This window comes from Dasypus novemcinctus, chromosome 1 (genome assembly GCF_030445035.2).
Source record: "Dasypus novemcinctus isolate mDasNov1 chromosome 1, mDasNov1.1.hap2, whole genome shotgun sequence".
Taxonomy (NCBI): Eukaryota; Metazoa; Chordata; class Mammalia; order Cingulata; family Dasypodidae; genus Dasypus; species Dasypus novemcinctus.
Genome location: NC_080673.1, coordinates 120999793 through 121022899, shown reverse-complemented (window position 1 = coordinate 121022899; position 23107 = coordinate 120999793). Strand labels below are relative to the sequence as shown.

Sequence of the window (23107 nt, the reverse complement as noted above, 5' to 3'; positions counted from 1 at the left end):
GCACCACCTTTCTTTTACCCAGGAGGTCCTAAGGCATCTCAGAAGCAAAGATCTAGGTTTAAGACTGAAATTAGAATTTACGGTTAAATGATTTAGAACTTATGGTTAAATGATAAAAATAGGGTTGTCACATTTAGAAAACAAATATAGGATACCCAGTCAGATTTGAATAAGTATATCTGTGGTAGTTTGAAGCTATATACACCCTAGGAAAACATGTTCTTAAATCAAATCCATTTCTGTGGGTGTAAATCTATTATAAGAAGGACCTTTTGATGTGGCTACTTCAGTTACAGCATAACCCACCTCAATCAGGATGGATTTTAATCCTATTACTGGAGCCCTTTATAAGAGAGTGAAATTCAGAAAGAGTGAGAGAAAGCCACAGGAGGCAAGAAGCTGAACTCGGAACTGAAGTGAGAGACCAGGGTGCTGCCATGTGCCTTGCCATGTGATGGAGGAGCCAAGCATTGCTGGTAGCTAGCCCCAGATTGCTGGTCTTTGGGAAGAAAACATTGCCTTGATGATACCTGATTTGGTCTTTTACCAAGTCTCAAATGGTGAGAGAATAAATTGCTATTGTTTAACTTGACCCATTTCATGGTATTTGAGAGGCTGAGAAAACTAAAACAATGTTCCATGCAGTATTTGAGTTACACTTATCTAACAAATTTTTCAATGTTTATTTGAAATTAAAATTTAACTGGGTATCTTGTATTTTATCTGGCAACCCTATTTAGGGAGGGTTGGGGGTATGATTTTGATGACAGTACTACAACAATGGATAATTGCCCTCACCACATGCTTACGGGAATGAAAAATGATGGGAAAGAAGCAAAAACAATGGGGGTGGGTGACATTATCAACATGATAATGTAAGACATCCCTTGGAAAAGTCTCCTCTCAGAAACAAATAATAGAAGGACAAATTCCATTTGCTTGGATGTCTGGATGATGATAGAGATTGGAGAAGGACTCTATAAATGCTGAATTGAAGAAAAAGGAAAAAAAAAACAAAAAATGATAGCAGATCTATGACCTGGACCTACCAGCCTGGACCCCACCCCCTTACTTGGTCCCACCCAGCTTATAACTCACAGAGATGTGGCATGGCTTGTGTACTCCCTGCCATTGATGCAGATCATACAGCCATTAACAGCATCAAGGTAGAACCCCACACATATCCAGGGACAGTGGCCCTGGTCTATAGAGACCCAAGTGATTGACCAGTTTATGCAGACGAAAAGGCCCCCAGGCAATAAAATAGACCATGGCAGAACTGTTGTCAAGAGGTGCACACACTCAGCCCAGTCTCTGATTGCTGGAACACCTAAATGAAAAAACAGACATTTTTGGATTGACCCCATTTGGATCACTGGGATGGGGAAGCAACCAGAAAATAGAAAAGGGGAAAACTGACCTGTTGTAAAGCAGGATGAGTGTCCAAACTGGAAAGTGTACTTAAAAGGGGGTACTGAGTGAGGGAGAGAAGTTAAATCACACAAACTGGGGAGAAAATGGTGCACAAAAACTAACAGAACAGGTCAGGATTCTCAGAGAAGGAACAGAGGAAGCTTTCTCCTGGAAGTGAAACAATTACACATAAAAGAGCAATCTTAAAATTTGTACTACATGATCAGAGCAAGAATCAGGTGCAGAATTGCTGAGAAAATCGGAACAGTTAAACACAGTCTACTCTAAAGGTCCAGTATAAGCTGGACCAAGCATCCCAGGAAAGCTTTAACACACAGCATGTAACATATAATAAAGTTCTAGGCAAGAGGGGGAGACTGAGTTTCAGAGTTAGCACATCAAAATAATCAGGCACCCAGATATCAAAAAAATTAAAAGCCATACTAAGAAATGTAAAGATATGGCTCCGTCAGGGGAACAATTAAAACTGCAAAGGAGACACAGAATTTGCAAAAACTAATCAAAGAAGTTCAAACAAACCTCCTAAAACAATTCAAGGAGATGACAGAAAATATAGATAGAAAAAACTAACGGTGGCTAAAACTAAGGACTTTAGGAAGACAATGGGTAAGCATAAAAAAGAATTTGAAAGTTGTAAAAGAAATGTAACAAATTATGGGGATGAAAGACAAAATAATGGAGATCAGAAATACACTAGAGGCATTTGAACAGGCAGAAGTTTTTAGAATTGGCAAACTAGAGGACAGAACAATTGAAATCATTTAGTCCGAACAGACAGAGAAAAGAATAGAAAAAACTGAGCAGCCTGAGGGACTTGAGTGACAGCACAAAGTACACAAACACACATCCTGGGTGTCCCAGAGGAAAAGAGAAGGGAAAGGCTGCAGGAAGAATATTTGAGGAAATAATGACCCAAAACTTCCCAATTCTTCTGAAAGACATAAATATACATGTCCAAAAAGTGCAATGTACTCCAAACAGAATAGACTTACTCTGAAACACATACTAATCAGAATGTCAGATGCCAAACATAAATAGAGAAGTCTGAAAGGAACTAGAGAAAAGCGACTCATCACATATAAGGGATCCTCAGTAAGACTAAGTGCTGATTACTGGTCAGAAACCATGGAGGCAAAAAGGCAGTGGTGTGATATATTTAAGGTACTGAAAGAGAAGAACTGCCAGCCCAAAATTCTTTATCAGGCAAAACTGTCCTTCAAAAATGAAGAAGGGTTTAAAACATTCACAGATAAACAGAAACTGAGAGTTTGTAAAAAAAAGGCCTGCCTTACAAGAAATACTAAAGAAAGTTCTGTAGGTTGAAAGGAAAAGACAGGAGGGAAAGACTTGAAGTAATGTGAAGAAATGAAGATCCTTCAGTAAAGGATTACTAAAAGGATAAATGCAAAACTAATAGTACTGTACTCTTAATATACAACTCTATTCTTTAATTCCTGTAAGATTCAGAATACAATTGAAAAAGGAAAAGGCATGTTTCCTGAAAATGGATGTGCAAAATATAAACAGGTAATGTGGATCAAAAATGACATAAAAGGGGAAACAGAAGGATATGAGAACAGAGAAAGTATATATTTTTTTAGATTTATTTATTCATTTATTTCTCTCCCCTTCCAACCCCCCACCCCAGTTGTCTGTTCCCTGTGTCTATTTACTGCGTCTTCTTTGTCCACTTCTATTGTCAGCGGCACAGGAATCCGTGTTTCTTTTTTGTTGCGTCATCTTGCTGTGTCATCTCTCTATGTGTGCGGCACCATTCCTGGGCAGGCTGCACTTTCTTTCGCGCTGGGCGGCTCTCCTTACGGGGTGCACTCCTTGTGCGTGGGGCTCCCCTACGCGGGGGACACCCCTGCGTGTCAGGGCACTCCTTGTGCGCATCAGCACTGCACATAGGCCAGCTGCATACAGGTCAAGGAGGCCCGGGGTTTGAACCATGGACCTCCCATGTGGTAGACGGATGCCCTAACCACTGGGCCAAGTCCGCCGCCTGAGAACGTGTGCTTTATTGAAGCTTAGTTGGTATCTTTTTTTTTAAACAAATCAATTTTATTGATATATATTAATAAAGCATAAAATTCATCCAAAGTAATCTATCAATGGTATTTGGTATAATCACATAGTTGTGCATTTATTACTTCAATCATTATTAGAGCATTTTCATTATTTCAATAATAATAATAATAAGCAAAAAACAAAGAAACAAGAAAATTCTTCATCCCTCAGTATCTTTATGCTTTCCCTGCCACACACAGCTGCTCTTTCTGGCTATTCTTGCTTATTTATTTACTTAGTGCTAAACAACATGAAGCACTCTTTATAATTTTTTACACTATGCTTTTTAAAAATAATAAACTTAGATTACATAAATGTTACACAAAAAATATACGTGATTCCCATATGCCCCACTCCCTAGTCCTCTAACAGTTTCTTACATTAGCAACATCCTTCATTAGTGTGGTACATTTGTCTCAATTGATGAACACATCTTGGAGCATTACCACTAAGTGATGATTATAGTTTACATTGTAGTTTACACTCTCTTCCACATAGTTTTGTAGGTTATGGCAAGATATATAATGGCCCTTATCTGTCACTGCAATGTCACTCACGAAAATTCCCAAGTCCCAAAAATGCCACCATATTACACATGTTGCGTGCAACAACACTGAAGGCTTGACGTACTGGCCTGTCCTCCCCTATTAGGCACTGCCTATGCTCTCAAGAGACTCCTACCCCTCTATCTGAGATCATAGCTGGATTCCCCAAGATGGGATCCAATACCTTCCTGCTCATTCTGTGAGTCTCCACCCCCTGATACAGCACACTATGACAAGATGAACGCTACATACTCCTAGAAACCTGTCCTGGGTACAACCTATTCCTCATGCCCCCACATCCAACACCTTAAACCAGTAACCCTCCCCTGCCATATTTGCCAAAAGAACATTCCCAAGATTGTAGTTTCAATCACATACCTGCAAATCCCCATAGTTCACCTGTTCCCTCCCTCAACCCAACCCCCCAATTCCATGGACAGTCTAACCTACCCTCCCCACCCCTCCCACCCTCCTCACCCCTCCCACCCTCCTCACCTTAAAGACCAGCACTGCCCAGCCCAATAGCATCACTGCGTCACTATTAGGCCCATACACTGCACAACTACACCCTTCCACCTTATCATAGATTTTGCCCATATGGGCATTGACTCACAACCGTTTTCTCCCTTTCTGTCTCCTGTAAACCTATCTTCCAGACTATACCTCTGTGAGCCTGCCTAATTTGCTTAATTTATTCATATTTGTCCTTCAGTGCCTGGCTTGCTTCACACATAAGGTCTTCAAGATTCATCCATTTTACCCCATGTGTTAATACTGCATTCCTTCTTAAAACCGAGTAATATTCCATTGCATGTATGTACCACAATTTGTTTATCCACTCATCTGTTGATGGACATTTGGGTTGTTTCCAACTTTGGCAATAGTGAATAATGCCACTATGAACATTGGTGTGCATATACCTGGTTGTGTCCCTGCTTTCAATTCTTCTGGGTGTATACCCAGGAGTGGGATTGATGGATCATATAGCAGTTCTACAGTTATATTCCTGAGGAACTGCCAACCTGTCCTCCACAATGCCGGAACCATTCTATATTCCCACCAGTAGTGATAAATGTTCCTATTCCTCCACATCCTTGTCAACACTTGTAGTCCTCAGGGGTTTTTTAAATAGCTGGCAGTATAATGGGTATAAGATGATATCTCATTGTAGTTTTGATTTGCATTTCCCTAACAGCTAATGATATTGAGCATCTTTCCGTGTACTTTTTAGCCATTTGTATTTCTTCTTTGAAGAAATGTCTATTCAAATTACTTACTCATTTTCAAAATGGGTTATTTGTCTTTTTATTTTCAAGGTATAGGATTTCTTTATATATGCTGGATATTAGGCCCCTATCAGATATATGGTTACTAAAATATTTTCTCCCATTGAGTAGGCTGCCCATTCACTTTCTTGACAAACTTCTTTGGGGTGCAAATGTCTTTAATTTTGAGGAGGGTCCATTTATCCACTTTTTCTTTCATTGCTTTGGGTGTAAATTTCATGAAACCATTTCCTAATACAAAACCTGTAGATGCTTCCCTTCATTATCCTCTAGGAGTTTTATGGTCTTGGCTCTTATATTTATATCTTTGAAGTTAAACAACACACTCTTAGACAAACAGTGTGTCAAGGAGGAAATCGCAAAAGAAATCAGTAACTACCTTGAAATGAATGAAAATGGCAATATAACAAATCAAAACCTAGGTGATGCAGCAAAAGCTGTACTGAGAGGGAAATTCATAGTGATAAATGTCTATATTAAAAAAGAAGAAAGAGCTAAAATCAAAGACCTAACTGCACACCTGGAGGAATTAGAAAAAGAACACAAACTAACCCCCAAAAAAAGTGGAAAGAAGGAAATAACAAAGATTAGAGCAGAGCTAAATGAAATTTAAAAAAAGAAAGCATGTGATAAAATAAAACCAAAAGCTGGTTCTTTGAGAAGATTAATAAAATTGACAAATCCTTAGCTAGACTAACAAAGAAAAAAAAAAAAGATGCAAATACATAAAATAAGAAATGAGGAAAGGGATAACACCACTAACCCCACAGAAATAGGGTATCATAAGAGGAAACTTTGAAACATTGTATGCCAAAAAGATAGATAACTTAGAGGAAATGGATAAATTCCTAAAACACACAAATTGTCTACTTTGACAGAAGAAGAAATTGATGAACTCAATAAACCAATCACAAGTAAGAAGTAATCATAAAAAAAAAACCTCCCAACTAAGAAGAGTCCAGGTCCAGATGGCTTCACAGGTGAATTCTACCAAACATTTCATAAAGAACTAACACCTGTCCTGCTTAAAATCTTCCAAAAAATAGAAGTGGTGGTAACATTGCCTAACTCATTCTATGATGCCAACATCACTCTAATACCCAAAACAAACAAAGATGCCATGAGAAAGGAAAAGTATAGAACAATCTCTTTAATGAACCTAGATGCTAAAATCCTCAACAAAATACTTGCTCATTGCATTCAACAACACATCAAATGAATTATACACCATGACCAAGTGGATTTCATCACTGGTATGTAAGAGTGGTTTGACATAAGAAAAGCAACCAATGTAATACACCACATAAACAAATTGAAAGAAAAACATCACATGATCAACTCTATAGATGCAGAAAAAGCATTTGACAAAATACAATACCCTTTCCTGATAAAAACACTGCAAAGGATGGGAATAGAAGGAAATTTCTTCAACATGATAAAGGGTATATATAAAACACCCACAGCTAACATCATATTCAATGGTGAAATCTTAAAAGCTTTCCCTCTAAGATCAGGAACAAGACAAGGATGCCCACTCTCACTGCTCTTATTTAACATTGTGTTAGAAGTACTTGCTTGAGCACTTAAGCAAGAAAAAGATAGAAAAGGCAGCTAAATTGGAAAGGAAAAATTTAAAAATTTCACTATTTACAAATAACATGATTCTATACATAGAAATCCCTGAGAAATATACAATACAGTTTCTAGAGCTTATAAATGAGATCAGTAAAGTGGCAGTTTATAAGATCAATGTGCAAAAGTCAGTAACATTTCTGAACACCAATAATGAGGAATCTGAGGAGGAAATTAAGGGAAAAATCCCATTTACAATAGCAAATAAAAGAATCAAATACATGGGAATAAATGTGCCTAAAGATGTAAAGGACTTATACACAGAAATGGCAAAACATAGTTAAAGGAACTCAAGGAAGACCTAAACAAATGGAAGAATATTCCCTGTTCATGGATAGGAAGATGAAATATTATTAAGATGTCATCCTACCCAAACTAATTTACAGATTTAATGCAATCCCTATAAAAATTACCACAGAATTTTTCATGAATTGGAAAAGTGAACTATGAAATTTATTTGGAAGGGCAAAGGGCTCCAAATAGCCAAAGATACATTGAAAAAGAAAAATGAAATTAGAGGAATCATACTACCTGACTTTAAAACATGCTACAAGGCAACAGTGGTCAAAACTGCATTGTATTAGCACAAGGATAGACATAATGACCAATGGAACCATATTGAGAGTTCTGACATGGATCCCCACATACACAGTCACCTGATATTCAACAAGGCCAGCAAGCCCTCTCAACTGGGAGAGAATGGTCTCTTCAACAAATGGTGCTTGCAGAATAGGATAGCCATATCCAAAAGAATGAGAGAGGAATACCACCTCACACTTTATTTTTTTTTTCCTAAAGTATGCCTTTTTAAAAATAAAGATTTATTTATTTCTCTCCCCTTCCCCTCCCCCACCTGGTTGTCTGTTCTCTGTGTCTATTTGCTGCGTCTTCTTTGTCCGCCTCTGTTGTTGTCAGCGGCACGGGAACCTGTGCTGCTTTTTGTTGCGTCATCTTGTTGGGTCAGTTCTCTGTGTGGGTGGCACCATTCCTTGGCAGGCTGCTCTTTCTTTCGTGCTGGGCAGCTCTCCATACGGGGCACACTCCTTGCGCGTGGGGCTCCCCTATGCGGGAGACACCCCTGCGTGGCAGGGCACTCCTTGCGCGCATCAGCACCGCACATGGGCCAGCTCCACACGGGTCAAGGAGGCCCGGGGTTTGAACCGCGGACCTCCCATGTGGTAGACAGATGCCCTAACCACTGAGCCAAGCCCGCCACCTCACACTTTATTTTTAAGCAGTTTTATTGAGATAAATTCACATATCATATGATCTATCCAAAATGTATAATCAATGGTTTTTAGTATAATCACAATGTCATGCATTCATCACCACAAAAAAGTTTAAAACAATTCCATTAGTCCAAAAAGAAAAATTCTACAACCCTTAGCAGTCACCTCTCAATCCTTCTATCCCTTCCCAGGCTTACATAACCACTAATCTAATTTCATCTTTAAAAATAGATTTACATTTAAATTTTACATAAATAGAATCATACAATATGTAGCACTCTGTCTCTGGTTTCTTTCACTTAGCATAATGTGCTTTTTTTTGTCTGATATTAACATCTTGTAGTATTAACATACATTACTTCAGTTTCAAATAAAAATGGTTTTATATATGAAATTTTAACCATATTTATATTTCACATGTATGTTATACAGTCCCATGTTACATTTTTTAGCTTTCATTTTATTAATACATAAGACCTTAGACTTTCCCTTTAAACCACTGTCATACCCATATAACAGGTATAACAAACATTATGTTGTGCTCACCTTTTCCATTCATTTCCAAAGATTAACTCACATCCTTTTAACCAATTCTGCACAAGTTAACCCACAGCTTTCCATTCTCTAACCTCATTCTATTTTCTGGTGACAATATTCAACTTACTCCATGAGATTACACAATATATTTAACTCATAGTTGTGCAATTATAAAGTATTTGTCTTTTTGTGTCTGGTTTACTTCATGCAACATAATATCCTCCAGGTTCATCTATGTTGTCATATGCTTCACAATTTCATTTCTTCTTACAGCTGTATAATATTCCATCAAGTGTATTCACCACAGTTTATCAATTCATTGGTTGATGGACACATTGGTTGCTTCCATCTTTTGGCATCTGTGAATAATGCTGCTGTGAACATCAGTGTGCAGACGTCTGTGTGTGTCACTGCTCTCAGTTCTTCTGGGTATATACCCAGTAGTAGTATTGCCAGGTCACATGACAAATTTATATTCAACTTCTTTAGGAACTGCCTAACCTCCACAGTGGCTATACCATTCTTCATTCCCAGTAATAACGAATAAGCTTTCCTATCTCTCCACATTCTCTCTAACACTTATAGTTCTCTGTCTTTTTAAGCATCCATTCTCATAGGTGTGAAATGATATCTCACTTTAGTTTTGATTTATATTTCCCTAATCATTAGTGACGTTGAACATTTTTTCATGCGTTTTTGCCATTTGTATTTCTCCTTTGGACAAATATCCAAGTCTTTTGCCCATTTTTTATTTGGGTCATTTGTCTTTTTATTATTGAGTTGTAACATCTTTTTTTATATCATGGATATTAAATCTTTATCAGACATGTGATTCCTGAATATTTTTCCCTTTAGGTTGGCTGCCTTTTCACCCTTTTGCCAAAATTCCTTGAGGTGCAAGAATGCTTAATTTTGAGGAGATCCATTTATATACTTTTTCTTTGGTTGCCTGTGCTTTGGGTGTAAGGTCCAAGAAACCACCACCTACCACAAGTTCTTTAAGATATTTGCCTATATTTTCTTCCAGTAGTTTTATGGTCTAGGCTCACGTGTTTTATCCTTTCTGTCAGCCTACGTCTTTTGGTTGGGGAGTTCAGTCCATTCACATTCTATGATATTACTGTAAATGTATTATTTACTTCCACCATTTTATTCTTTGGTTTTCATATTCTTTTTATTTTTGTCTTTTTCTCTTTTGGTTATACTTTCTGCTATTCTTGTCTTCTATACTCTCCTCCAAACCTCTCTCTCCTGTCTTTTTCTTTCAGGTTATATGACTCCTGGAATATTTCCTGCAAAGGTGGATTCTTTCTTATGAACTCTCTTAGTTTCTGTTTGTTTGTAAATATTTTAAACTCACCTTTGTATTTGAAGGAGTATTTTTCTGGATTAAGAATTTTGGGCTGGTAGTTTTTCTCTTTCAGGATCCTAATTATATCATATCACTGTCTTCTCACTTCCATGGTTTCTGATGAGGAATCTATACTAAGTCTTAATGGGTGTCTCTCCTATGGGATGGTTTTCTTCTTCCTTGTTGCTCTGAGCATTTGCTCTTTCTTTTTGACATTTGACATTCCGAGTAATATGGGTCTTGGAGTAGGTCTATTTGCATTTATTCTGATTAGGGTACACTGCTTCTTGGAGATGTAAGTTCATTTATTTCATGAGAGTTCATTTATTTCCTCAAATATTCCTCCTGCCCCTTTTCCCTTCTCTTCTCCTTCTGGAATGCTCATGAAACATATGTTGTTACATTCTGTGTTATCATTCAACTCTCTGAACCATTGCTCAATTTTTTCCATTCTTTTTTCTCTTTGTTCTTTTATCTCTCCGATTTCAGCTGTTCTGGCTTCAGTATCACTTATTCTTTCTTCTCTCATTTTGAGTCTGCTGTTGTATGTCTCTAATACATTTTTTATTTTATCTATCATGTCTTCATTACCATTAGCTCTGTTATTTTTCTATTCAGATTTTCAAATTCTTTTTTTGTGCTCTCTCTGTGTCTTCTTAATGTCTTTTATCTCTTTAGCCATATTGTCTTTAAATTCATTAATTTGATTTTGGAAATTTGTTTGTGTCTCATTGATTAGTTGTTTCAAATCTGGTTATCTCTTCTGGGGCTTTAATATATTCCTTTTCTTGGGCCATTTCTTCCATTTTCTTAATCTGGCTTGTAATTTTTTGCTGATGTCTAGGCATCTGATTAGGATGGTGAGTTTAGTCAGATGCTCAAATTTTCTCTCTTTCATAGGGATTTAATGGAAGGAGGCTGTGTGTTACTGTTGTTCTTTGATTCTTGGTTTAACCTGTTTTGGGTGTTTAGGATTGCCCCAGTTAGTTGTTTGAATCTGGGCCCTGGGCCCAGTAATAGGTTGCAGACCTGCTTCTAAGAGCCTTGAGGAGGGAGGGTGGAAAGGCTGGAAAAAGCCTCTCTTATTTACTTTTAATTTCCTTATATGTACTTCCTTGTTCTGCAAGCAGATGGCGCTATTTGAAAGCCCCTCAGTTCAAAGTCTAGTTGGTGTGTGTTTTCGGCAACATGGATCAGAGCAATGAGATGGAGGATCCTGCCTGGAAGCTAAGAGCCTCAAAATTCAAACTTTTTCAGAGGCAGTTCTTCAACCTTTGCTGGCAGTCCCCTCCCTTTCCCCAGGTAGGAAATAATTCCACTCCCTTTTGTTCCTCAACATCTAGCCCCAGTCAGTAGAAAGGCAGATTGAGAGATTGGATCTCTTTATTCCCTTGCTGGCTCCCAAGGCAAATAATGGCGTGGCCCCGTGCCGTCTGCAAGGGCTCCTGGGACACAGCAGACCAAACTGGTGAATCCAAAGCTGAGTCAGCCTTAGTCTGTGTTCCTCTTTCTCCCCTTTCCTAGGAAGGTGATTCCTGGGTCCCCTTTTGTCTGCATTTGCTGGTCCCAAGTCCTGAGAATTCAAAAGTGTGTACAGTGTGGGGGAGGATGCAGGCAGTTGCAGCTGCAGCTGCAGCTTTTAACTTACAGTTTTGCCATCGCTATTCTTTTCCTTTGCCCCTTTAACTTCTGGGTGATGTCCAGCCTTACCCTGATATGTCAAACTCTAAAAGATTTTTTCCCAGGATGCTTCTGCCTGTCATCTAGCAATTTTTCTGGGAGAGAAGAGAGTCCTGTGTCTGCCTAGTTCCCCATATTCCTTGGTGTTCTTGGTATCTTTTTAAATTAGTAGTTTATTGATGTAGGTTGTAATACAAACTCCAGGGTAACCACAAAGAAAGTATTTTAAATATATAAAGAAACCAGCATGAGAAGGATCAGTCAGAAACATCACAAAAATTCAGTGATACAGAAGAGGAGGTTGCAATAAAGGAAAAAAAGAGAAACGAACAAATAGTATGACATACAAAAAACCAAAGGACAAAATGGCTGAAGTAAGTACTGCCTTTACAGTTATAACGCCAAATGTTAATGGATTAAACTCCCCAATCAAAAGACACAGATTGACAGAATGGATAAAAAGCATGATCTAACTGTATGTTGTTTATGAGACTCACCTTGAATCCAAAGACACAAATAGACTGAAAGTGAAAGGATTGAAAAAAAGATATTCCACGGACACAGTAACTAAAAAAAGAGCTATGTTAGCTATAATATCAGACAAAATAGACTTTAAGTTAAAAAAAACTTCTACAAAAGACAAAGAAGGAAACTATAAACTAATCAAAGGGTCAATCCACCAAGAAGAAATAACAATCATAAATATTCACTTATCTAACTGGGAAGCCCCAAAATACATGAGGTCAACAATGGCAAAACTGAAGGGAGAAAAAGACACCTCTATAATAATAGTTGGAGACTTCAATACACCACTCCTATCAATAGATAAAGGCTCGATAAGGAAACAGATCTTTAATAATAAATGAACTAGACCTAACTGACACATACAGAACATTGCACCCCAAAACAGCAAGATATAAATTCTTCTCAAGTACATGTGGATTGTTCTCCTGGGTAGATATAAAAATGGTCTCTCATGAATTGTAAAAAATATACCACACTAATGCAAGGTATTAATTATATGGTGGTATTTCCCTGGGAACTCTGTTCTGAATGCATGGCTCTTCTCAAAACCTACAACTTCTTTAATAATAAAAAGAAAGTAAAAAAAAATAAACAGTGGGGCTCTCTAAGGTTGTATGTTGGAGTATTAGCCAGCATAAAGTATGCTGGGATACCTGACATGACTGCTTTAAATAGAAATATGCGCCATTTGGCATGGAAATAAATGGCTCGGAAAGAAGTCAGTGAAAGGAGACAGTGGCTTCTTGTTTCTCATTTTATGGGTACATGTTAAGGTCAATGTGCGTAGTGTTTAATAATAGCTTTGCAAGGGCCTTTTTGCTAAATAGAACATTGTTTGAAATTGTACAAATACTATGACTCTGTACAATAAACTTGTCAGTAGCATTTGCTCTGATCCCCTGAACCCCGGTCTGCATGCTTTTTCATTTCTTCATGAGACACCGTTGACAGCTGTACAAGACACTCCTTCCATAAAAGTCAAAGGCCGAAGGGCACTGAGTCTTTACTTTCCCAGGGATTTCTATTGGTAATGGCAATGATTTATCTGATTTGTATCTTAAATTCTTAAAAGAACATTTCCTCTGTGGACATACAATAGTTTATTCATAGATTAAGGAAGCAAAACAGCTTCTTCAGCCAATTTCTATATTAAGCAGTTTTGGGTATACTATCAGATTCTAGCCTCATAGCAATCTCTTTTTTTCCTCTGATTTTGAAACGTGATACTCAAAGAAGTTAAGCAAATAGGCCAGTCCAAAGCCAGGTCTAGCAGAAGCTGACCTCCGTCTTCTAGATATTTTGTTCTAGGTTCCCTGCCTTGTGGAAGGAGTTTTCTCCTCAACAGGCGTACTCATGGCATGCCCCAGGCCATGGCTCCTCTTAACCTGCGGGAGCAGTCCTAACAGGAGAAGGGGAAACAGATGAATAGAGCTCTCCTGGTACATCCTAGAGCTCTTGTGCCCCACCCCGCTATTTCCATCCCTCCTTTCTTCTCTGTCCACATTCTCTGGCTTTTAGCCTCCTAGAAATAATCCCATGGATCATAGCAACCCATTGGTTTCTCACCAGTGCCCTGCATTCAGTTTCTGGAATAAGGAAGTAAAATCATGTCACTGAGAAAGCCCTACCTTTTTTGTTACTTGCGCTAGCCCCAAATCGGGGAAACATTCTTTTACGGGTCAAGAGTGAAGAAAGAAGTTTAATCATGTAACAGTATCTGGTTTTCAGACCCCCACTCCTACCGGCCGCCTCATTCCCCTGAGATCCATTCTGATCCAGTACCTCTCAGGGCAGCACCCTCCTCCAGTTTCCCCAGCACCCAGTGACACCCCCCCCCACCCCCCCACACACACACAAGCCTGTCCTTTTTGTCCTGGGTCTGAGTTTGAGCCTGAGTCTGCATTCTGGAGCCATTTGCTGTCCCCCCACCCCCCACCCCCCAGCACCTCTGGACTCAGACAGAACTTTGCAAAGTCTCTGTGTTACAATAGGATTCTGCCTAATATACCAAATATATTGTTTCTGGCACATCAGCCTAAACAAATAAAACCCTCAGGTATATGGAAATTTAAAAATGATTATGTATTGCTGTAGGTATGGCATGTCCTAATTTAAGCTATATAATTTCTTTAAACCAAAAGGACACTCCAAAGCATTTTTCTTCATGTTAAAAATGATGCTCAACCTCCCTGGCACCAAGAGATTAATACCAAGTACCAACTAACAATTCAGCTGGATAAAACCCTGACCAGAAGGGGGAAAAGGTAAAGAAAAATGAGTTTATATGGCTAAGAGAATTCAAAGTGAGTCTGGAGGTCATTCCAGGGTTTATGCTTATACATGTCTCAGCAGAATCTCATTGACTACCAAAGTATATACTACCCCAAATAGCGGGGCTTCTAAGGGCTCTGGAGACATCCAGACACTATACTCAGGGCACATACCTCAGGAGTTTGGTGTCTTGCCAGTGAGTCTTACTTTGGAGTTTATGCTCCCCAGTGTGACAGAGTTGGACTCAGTTGTGGTTTCCCTACATATGACTCTGCTGCCCCTTCTATTTGAACTAATAGTTACTACTAGAGTTGACAGGTATATGTCTAAGAGACTTAAATCTTTGGGCTGTCCATGTGCCAGGTGGGCCCTGAGCCTCAACAGAGTTGCAACACCTATTCTCCAGTTCATTGGACTCACCCATACAAGGAGGTGATGATGGACAACTACCGTATCAATGAACTGAGAGAGTCTATTAACTACAAGCAAGAAAGTCCCATCCATCGGTGAGTAGACATCAACATTACAGAACCCTTAGGATTGGGAAACAAACTATGCACAAGAGTGGACTAACTGGTATTCTACTATAGACTTATTGTGATTCCAGCAATGGAAGAAATTATATCATTGATGTGGAGGCAGTGGCCACTGGAGGTTCTGAAGGCAGGGAGAAGGAAAAACAGGTATAATATAGGGGCATTTTAGGGACTTAGGAATTGTCCTGAATGACATTGCAACGACAGATACAGACCATTATATATCTTGCCATAACCTACAGGGTGGGAAAGAGTGTAAACAACAATGTAAACTTTAATCCATGCTTAGTGTCATGGCTCCAAGCCATATTCAATAGCAGTGAATGTACCTTACTAATGAAGGATGATGTGAATGTGGGGAAATGTGGGAGGTGTGGAGAGTGTGGCATATGGGAATTCCCTATATTTTTTATGTGACCTTTGTATAATCTAAGTATCTTAAAAAAAAAAAAAAAGTGCAATTTGACCAGGAAAAAAAAAAAAGAAAATGCTCTTAAAAAAAATTTAAAAAGGTGCTCAGACCCAATAATTTCCAAAGAAACCCACTCAAGAGTATTTGTATTCTCAACAGAGTCCAGTTTATCATCCTTTCATCAAGAAAGTAAAGGGAACTTGGCTCACTACCACAGGGTGGGTGGTGCAGATAGAGTGGATGATAAATTGGGTCCTTCGATGCCTCCACTGTCATTCATTCTACCATTACTAATCTCTCTGCTGACCTAATTTATTATTTCTTCTCTAAGTTTTTCTAGAACTTGTTAAACCAGTGTCAGGCATACGTAGTTCTAGGGGAAGATTCAACTGTGTTTTTTATATCCAAACTCTTTAGATCTGCCATCTGAAGCTCTTCCCAATATGGCTCCACCCAATTCTTCCAGGAACCACTTTCTCACAGGCCAGATTCCTCACCAGTCTGCAAGCATTCCCTCTGCACGATTCCTGCTGTGAGTTCATGTCTCCTGTCTCCCCTGAACATGTCTTCTGTCTCCCCTGAACCCTGAACCTATCTCATTTCAAATGCCACCTCCTCTACGAAGCTATCCCTGGTCCGCCATGTTGGATTCACCTCTCCTGTGAACTTGCTGGCTTCTTCCATGATATGGCGGAGAGCCTACTGGGTTTGTAGTTCAGGCACTGTGCTATCATCATAGCAATGACCCTGGCTACATTTGCCTTTTTTCTAAATTATAACGGTAATATCTTTACTGCCTTCTTCCCAAGGTGACTTAGTAGTAGGTAGGCCTGTCGTCCAGGCCTCTTCATGGACTGTGCACTTTTCTCATTTTCTTGTTTTTTAAAAAACTCTTTACTCCCTTGCCTTCTCAATGGTATGTCCTTAACTTCTTTTCTGTGACATAAACCAAGTACCTAGAAACCTAGAAACTGGTAACAATGGTATAGATAAACAAAACATATCTTTTTAAAAAGTGGAAAAAATGAGAACACATAAAAATAATTTCTAGGACCCTTTCTAGATAAAAGGTCATTTCATTAGTTGAGAAATTAATTTTGGCAAGATCAGCTTATAATAAAATATGTCAAATAAGAATTAAAATTTAAAAATAAACTCTAAACTTCTTTAAGGAGTCTCAATTTCTGTCTGTTTAGAAAGGCAAACAAAGGAAAGGAGGATAGATACTGAAAAATATTATCTACTGTATGCCATGCACAGTGCTAAGTGAGTTCACAGAAATACTTTCCTAAATGAGCAAACTGAAGCTCATGGAAGTGACGTAACTCTCCCAATATTAATGGATGATAAGGTCAGAATTCCACTTCATGTAGATACATGCATTCTAAGAACTTCTCTGTTTCTTTCCTTGTTAACTTGTTTGTAGGCTTTCTGAGGGTCTGCAGACAGGTAACTGGACTTCAGTCATCTTTGTGTCTCCCAAAGAGAGAGGCTTGCCCTGAGCCTAGAAAATACTTACCTGCCAAAACCTGTTTATACATCTACACTGGCGGTTCTCAATTCACCTGGGAAGGGGTGATTTTGCCTCCCAAGTACACGTGTTTGTTTGGTTGTCACAACTGGTGGCACAGGGGTTGGGGGAGCAGTGCTGCTGGCATCTAGTGGATAGAGACCAGGGACGGTGCTAAACATCCTACAATACACAGGATAGCCCCTACCTCATCCCAGGAAAGAATTCTTTAACCCAATAGTGTCAAGGCTGAGCAAGTGTGATTCATAATACCCTCATCTTGCTCTTAAAAAGATTTGAATACAAACTTACACCTGCAATAATACATCAAATTAAAAAATGATGAAATTGGGCACAGGGAAAATAAAGCCTGGAGCAAGTTTAGTGCATGCTTTAAGGTTCAGAGTGCTGGACATGGGTTGCAAATTAGACTCTTAGTTTCCTACCAAGCAGAGCAAAGAGGGAACATTACCCATGTCCATAAAATAAACAGACTGAAACCTAGAGAAATTTCTCAGCTAGGCCCTCCAAAAGGAGATGATGTATGACACAGAGTAGTGAAAGCCTTTAAGAGCATCTCTACGATAAATAGAACAGTGACTTTCCTGCAGGCATTTCTTAATAAGCATATGTTCAAGTATAAATCTGTGAGAAACTAAAATGACCCCATCCCAGTACGCAGTGCACTGATGATCTGGGATGATTCAAGATGAAAACTCAGATTCTTTATAGTGTTTAGAGCAGGGTTTCTTAATAAGGGGTCCATGAACTTGAATTGAAATTCAAAAAAAACATTCTTGTGGGGATGCGTTGGTGCAGGGGTGACATATTTATTAACTAATACACAGTATAGTGCAGACTTAGTAAGGGGTCCGTGGTTTTCACCTGACCAGCTGTGGTCAGTGGAATAAAAAGGGGTCTGTGGAATAAAAAGGTTAAGAACCCCTGGTTTAGAGGAACATGTGGGTGCATATTCTTTGACATTCTTCCATGAATAGTGTTTCATCAGCTAAGGGTGTTTTGTTGTTTTTTTAAGGAGGTACTGAGGATTGAACCCAGGACCTCCTACATGCAAGGCAGGTGCTCAACTACTGAACTATAGCCACTCTGCCTGAGGCTTGATAAGAACTGCAACAGGAGTGAGACTAATTATAACTCTAACTCTTTGGCAAGACCCTTTGCTCAGGTTCCCAATTAGGACTGCTTATATATGAGAATTGACACACAGAAGGAAAGCCACATAAGGCAAATATATTATTATAAAAATGAAGGCGTGTGTGGCAGTTTGAGATTACTTATGAATCTCCAAAAGAGAAAGATTATATTTGTAAACTAATCGATTCCTCTGGGTGATACCCTTTGATTGCATTAAATTCAGTTGCCGGACCTTTGATGAGATTACTTGGTAAGGCTGCTTTTAGGGTTTTTTGATTCAACTTTGTCAGTAAGGGTGACTCAGATTGAGTCCCTGTCCCTTTGCTGGGTCTGATATAAACACACACACACACACACACTGGAAGAGAGAAAGCCATCATTTTTGATCCTGGCACATGACAGAAAGAAGGCTCAAACAGCTAAGGTCCTGGCGAGAGATGAGCTGTTTTGTCGAACAGCTGACAGCTGAAATCAGGAAGAGAGCAGAACAACTGAGAGGACTGGTATAGAAGGCCTGAAAGAAAGAAGCCCTAGGCCAGGAGAGAGATGGAGCCTTATAAGACAAGCCCAAGGCCAGCCTGCAGCTAAAATCGGGAAGAAAGCAGAGCCGCTGAGCGTGAGAGAGGAAGCCTAGGGGCCGAGCTGAAACCTCAGAGATCTGCGTCCGTCTTGCTTCACCGTGTGGCAATGCTCAGGGATCAACAGTGGCTGACTTCGGTGAGGAAGCATCTCTGCTGGTACCTTGATGTGGCCTTGCAACTGTAAGCTTTTACCCCCAAATAAATCCCCATCATAAAAGCCAACAGAGTTCTGGTACTTTGTGTCGGCACCCCTTTGGCAGACTAACACGGAGTGCAGCCATGACCCACAGCTGAGTAGAGGGCCACCCTTGCACAGCTTGGAGGTGAGCCAAAGGCGCACCTGCAGGAAAGTCCACGCTGGCCTTAGAAAAAGCAGTTTTGACTCTGCATCAGCAAGCGACCGTAATGATGATTAGAGCCTCAAAGTTCTCAAAGATAGAGCCTGGAAAAGCTGTATTTCAGGTGTTACCAAAATCCACCCACTGAGACAATAAAAGGTGGCAGTAGAACATCCACGGAGTCTAATTTTAAGTAATGTAACTTCCTGGTCAAAGCTGTACTGACAGAAGAATTGCAATATGGAAATATAGATAACATAATGAGTTGATCTTTTAAAAAAAAAAAAACCCAACAATTTGGCCCTATCATCAAGAACTCTGATTCATTTGGTGTGGGTGGAGGAATGAGAGACCCTGGAACTAGTGTTTTTAATGCTTTTCAGGTTATTCCAATAAGCAGTGATGGTTGAGAATCACTCTGTAAGGGAAGTCTATGTGAACTGATGCTTTGGGCGTTGAAGTAGTCTATCAAGCCTTTCACACAATAACACGTTTCTCCTCTAATTTCAAATTTCCCCTACCACCTACATTTTCACTGCAAATGTGTAATTTATTTTTTGAAAATGAAACTATGTTCTCAATGCAGAAAATTTAAAAATCACAAATCAAAGGAAAGAAGCCACTACCAATTGCATCATACAAAGCTAATCAATATTGATATTTTAGATGTATGTCCTTCCATTTAAAACATAATTGGTTAACAAGGCCACTTTTTATTGAGGATATGCCCAATCGTGGAAATAAAACCACGTTTCCCGTAGTGTAGGGAAGGCTGCTTTTCTTTCTTTTTGCTACACCTGGGCTATAAACATTCTGTTCTTTTAGAAGTGGTATCTAATCATTATGCTATGACTCAGAATTATAATCTGATTACTTGAGACCCTTGCCACATCTCGAGTTATTATCAAAGGGCAGAATCCATGTAAGCATATTAAAGTCTAATTTGAGTCCATATAGCTCACGCCACAGTTTATTTCTGTCTGCAGAATCAAAGGCTGAAATACTATTTCTTGAGTGAAATTAGACTTTGGGTTACTTTAAAGGTCGCAATTCATATGCAGACAACCTGAAAGTCCTCTGCTAAAATCACATGCCTTACATATACAACTATTTATTTCTCTAAATTCATGCCTTGCCTTTATTTTATCTATTTCTCTCTTCACATCTTTCTTGGAACTATCTGTCTCCAATAGGTGCTGGAGAAGAAAGGAAAAACAAAGAAGAGGTACCACCAGCTCCTGGACCGATAGAGGGCTTGACTCTAGTTCCTGTTTAACATATAGGGTATGGTCACATTAACAGAGTAGCAGCCCATTAGATCTCTCAGATTTAACACCCTTGGCTCAAAGAACCAGAAGACCTATGAAGTTCAGCGCTCTACTTTGTTTTTTTATTTTTGGTACTGCACTTTTAAATCTTGCTGCAACCCAATTTGAATTGCAATTATCCACCCTTGGAGTTTTGTGGGCAGGAAAAGGTTACTTACCTGGTGAGTTAGCCCAGCCAAGGGCTATATATGTGATGGCCCAAGATACCTCAAAGGGATTTGGTTGATATATATGTATATTTAAACTTTTTTGGTTAACAATCAGCTTGGTTAAATGATTTTAAATTTTGTTTCATCACGGAAAAAAAAAAAGGGTCCTCCCAAAAATGCCAACTTCTTATACTGGCAATGGAAGTAAAGAGGTTAAAGATAGTGCAAGTCCTTAGCTATAAAAGAGACGGTAAAACCTCACAGAACATTGAATTTAGGGGGTCACTGCAATCTATGACTTGAGCAAGTCCCATCCAATACTTTATAGGTAGCTTAACAACAACAACATTTCATTGCGTTCTCTGGTGTAAATGGGTCTCAAAACTTCAGCTAAAATAAAGTCACCCTGCAGTGTTCATATAAACCCAGGAAAGACATAAATGACAACAGAGGATTAATTCGGAAAAGGGCAGCAGCGTGTGCAAACACTTGATTATAAAAGATTTCTTTTTCCTAAAAACCTACAGATATATTCTTCAAGAACATTCTTTAAGAATATTCTTCAGCTAATGTTCTAAAAGGGTCAGGCTCTAAACACACAAACATTTGTTGCCATTTTCACTCCCCCAAGAAAATGTAAGTGAATTTCCAAACTATAATTCAGAGCTAATTTCTCAGTTAAATGGAAGATGAAGAAAGATGGCCAGGACGAGCTGCTCTGCTCAGGTCTTCCTCTGCGTTTTGCTTATACCTTTTCTAGCGGTTAGGATTGTACTCGGAGCTGGAGCTCCCAGGAGGGAAACTGAACCCGTGCTTTGGGCACTACCAAAGATGGGACAATGAAATAAAACTTTGTGAAGATATTTAGCCCCCACCAATCAATGTAATTCTTGACAGATGTGAACTGGTAGCATGCCGTACTTTTTTTTTTTTCAGCTCTAAAAGTTCTAAGGATGACTAACTGCCTGGTCTGGTTGTATTTTAAGGTCTGCTGTTTTCAGGTCCTTCTCCCGCACCTGAGTCTGAGCTTCTCAAGCATGGGCCATTCATTTTTTTTATCCTAACAAGTTTGGAACAAAGTAGATGCTCAATAAATGTTTAAAAATGAATACATGGAGACAGGAACAGCAAGTCTTTCACACACATGCACAATTTTGGAGTCTCTAGAGAACTAGACATTCAGACCTGCCCCCACCTCCATCAACCATCTTTAGGAGATGTGTTTGTATTAGGGATTTTGGAGGTAAGTGGGGGAAAGAGTTTCTATTTTTGCCTTTCTGTAAATCATCAAGTAAGAAAGGCTAATCATTCCCTCATCAATGTAAATTACTTTAAGCTGCTTTGAGAATAGTACCAATGATAGCAAGACTATAAATCAAATGGCCAGTCATAATTATTTCAAATATTTTTATCATATAGAAACAGAGATACTGAGAATTATCTTCTGACAGTAAAATAATAATAAACTGGGAACAGTTAACTACCCAGAAGTGCTTAAAACAGAAATTATGCCCCACTACCAGCAAAACAAAAACCAATAACAAGTCTTGAAACCAATAATAAACAGAAATTTTCTAGAAGGAGTTTAGAATAAGCACACCAAACTTCAATGGTGACACAAGGATTCCTTCAACGATTAGTAAAAATGTGTGTCTCTTAGGGAAAAAATCTGGAAGCACATTTTTAGGAAAAAGTCACAACATGCACATGCTCTTAAGAATCACAACTGGCAAATTTAAAAGACAAGTCTCATGATACAGACATGCGTGTTTTTAAAAGATTCGCCTGGGCAAATTAAAATCTACCATTCAATTCTTCCTTGGCTCGTGTTGGTTTCATGGTAAGATTTACTGGCTCTATAGCATATTTAAAAAAAATTTTTTTTTTCTTTTGAAAGAGGGGAGAGAAAGACAAAAGGTTTGCAGCATGGGAAAGCATTTTGCATTGCAAAAGACTTACCGTACTCACGTTAACCACGGAGGGCCTCACTCCTGGAGCAGCCAGGGAAGCTTCCCGTGGAGGGGCAGGAACTCAGAACTACTGCAGGCTCCAGCAATTTAAATAGGCTGCTTAGGGCTGTAATCAGCAAGGGTGGGGCTACGGGGGTGGGGAAAGTTAGGAGGTGGGACTGGAAGAAAAGAATTTTGCATTGGCTGTTTTTACCCCCCTGGGTCAATGGTTTTCCATTTAGGGAAGTGGACAGTAGATTTTCTCTCATTTCATTTATTTATGTGACATTCTCCTGATAGTGTTGCTCCCTTGGCACAATGTACTTATGGTTATGCACTATCCCTCACTATATGAAAGTCCAGGGTTTGTTTATTTATTTTAGGATTCCTATATTTCATTTATTTCCCAAATCCTTGAAGGGTCTTGAAACATATTTAAGAGTAAGAATTGGACAATTAGTCTTGGGTCTCAAAAATGTTAGAGAAATGGGCAACTCTCCTTCTTGCCAGTTACTGAGGCTTGTGTTCCAAGCTAAGAGCTGTATCATGTATTGACAAGGGGAGATGTTGAAGGGTTGGGGGCAGAATG

At 39.0% G+C, this 23107-nt stretch overlaps 1 protein-coding gene across 1 annotated transcript in view; it reads right to left on the bottom strand.

The window, feature by feature from the left end:
* Positions 1-22637, bottom strand: part of LOC101443186 (placenta-specific gene 8 protein) — a 48987-nt gene extending 26350 nt beyond the window's left edge. The window contains exon 1 of the mRNA XM_004472674.5: positions 22529-22637. The gene's annotated coding sequence lies outside the window, so the exon portion shown is untranslated. The remainder of the gene's footprint in view (positions 1-22528) is intronic.
* Between the last annotated feature and the right edge of the window lie 470 nt (positions 22638-23107).